Here is a 2,337-nt window from a genome sequence, read left to right on the forward strand (position 1 = left end):
ATACATACTTCTCTATACTGGAAAGTAGCCTATACACGTATTTTTCCACATTTGTACTTCCAAGTGTGTAGTAGGTATTAAATGCTTATTTGTGAAGAATAGAATCAAGAGAATGGAAAGAGTTAGTATGTGTTCAAGGAAGGTATGTCAAAAAAAAAGAAGGAAAAAAAAAGAAAAAAAGGGGAAAAGAAGAAAATGTTGATTGATTTTGGGAATTGAAATATGGAAGAATGCATTTATTAAAAAGTGTGAACTATTAAAATGCATGATAATATACTTAGCTATGCACTTGGAAATGTCTAGATCTTCATATCCCTCTTTTCATATAATCCAACCTGCATTGCATTACAAACCTTTTACATTGACTATTTTGATCTCAAGTATAATTGTGGTAAGAAAGTGATGAATCCTCATTTGACAGTATGCCTATCATAAGATCAATGTTCGTGTGTTGCTCATTCAAAAACAATTAAGCCTCCAAGTTATGAGTGTATACCCTTTCTCAGCTCCATAGAGAGAAAACTATACTAAATACTTTGATACTTGTGAGTTGTAGAGTTGAACTTTGGCTCGAGACATCAAGTGTTGCATGTGTTAGGGTTGGCGGTAAGATGGCTATAGCTTGACACACACTCACACATTTGGCAAGTGTTTTTGATATTTTGATGATCATGGCATTGTTAAGTACTTGTAGTGTTGAGTTTGAAAAGAGCATGAATTGCAGTTAAGTTGGAACTTAATAATTTCATTTATATTACAGTCTAATCATTCGTTTTCTTGTTATGCATTGAATTGCTAGGGACTAGTAATAAGAAAGTTGGGGGTGGTGGGGGCAAAGAGTTTGCATTCATGCAATTTGATTACGCCCAAAGGGTCCTCGGCCCGGTGCCAAAATTTGATTATGCCCAAAGATTAACATGGTGATTGTAGTACAGCTTTGGGGTGTCGTATCCACAGGGAGATGGAAAGTTATTTAAAGGATCAAAAGCTTGGGGTTTTTGTCGTGATTTGTGTGAAAATAATTTGTTGATTGGAATAAATTGAAGTAAAAGTTGAATATCAATATATGAAATAGTGAAGTGCCAGAATTCCCTCGATTAGATTGGTTCAATCAATGTCAATTTTTGCATGAAAACACTCAATTAAAGGTTTTCGTCCCAACATTTTAATTGAGAAATTTAACCTTCAAACCTATTCAATTCCACAATAATTCCCCAAAACTAGATTTCTTTCATAATATAATTCCAAAATAATCCATTGAAATTAGATCCAAAAGCAATTATATACATCAAGCATATAATGGTAAAGAATCACACCAATAGGAGATTTAAGATTGAAATTCAATTAGTACTTCAATTATTTGATAAAAAAAGGTAATTGAATCCATGAAAATTTAATAAAAATTAAACCAACCTCAAAACATGTTCATAAGAATAAGAAATCTAAATCTAGAATTGTTAAACAATGAAAGAACACATTTAAGCAAAAAAAGACATGAAAATTTCCAAATCTAACTGAGTTCCTTCATGGGTTCACCTATAATTTTAGTTGTTCATGGATTTCTTGAGCCAAAACCAAAGAAAAGTGATAGATAACGAATGGTAGGCATTCTCGTCCAGATTAGGGTTCAAAAACGTGTGGAAACTGTGTTTTCATAAGTGGTTGAGTCAATTAAGGAAACAGAAATTTCAGACTCAAGGAATAACCATGCGATTGCATGGTAGTGTTGCGGTCACATGGTAGAAACATCTTGGCCTCTGGAATTCCTTGGAGGTGCTTGTGCGATTGCATGGCTTTATAACCATGCGGACACATGGTTATTGCCATTTTTTCCACCGGACAACTTGTAGTATTTTAGCCATAACTTTTCCTCCAAATGTCCAATTGAGGTGATTCAAGTTGTGTTGGAAAGATAATGCAAAAGACTATAATTTTATTCAGACATCATCTTCTAGATAGGTTGTTTTCCATGTCAAAAATAGGTCCCAATATAAGGCTAAAAATCGATGCGTAACTTTTTTCGATTAGGAATTGATTTGTGAATATGTTATGATCATATTTCACTTTCTTTAACTTCTAATTTCACCCAATTGATCCTTAGAATTCTTGAATCATCATTTCATCACCCATCTCATCTTTGAATTATTTGCAACTTGGTCCCTAAATTTTGCTTTCTTTATTTTGGTCCCTTTTCACTTGTTTCTTCCGAATTTCATCTTTTTCACCAAAACGCAACATCAACCAAAACATAGGAGTAATGAGTGCATTTTTACATAATATAATTGCATGAATGCAGCAATTAAGAGGGGAAATATCATATTTTTACACTCTTATCAC

Source organism: Olea europaea, unplaced genomic scaffold, assembly GCF_002742605.1.
Source record: "Olea europaea var. sylvestris unplaced genomic scaffold, O_europaea_v1 scaffold291, whole genome shotgun sequence".
In the NCBI taxonomy this organism is placed as follows: Eukaryota; Viridiplantae; Streptophyta; class Magnoliopsida; order Lamiales; family Oleaceae; genus Olea; species Olea europaea.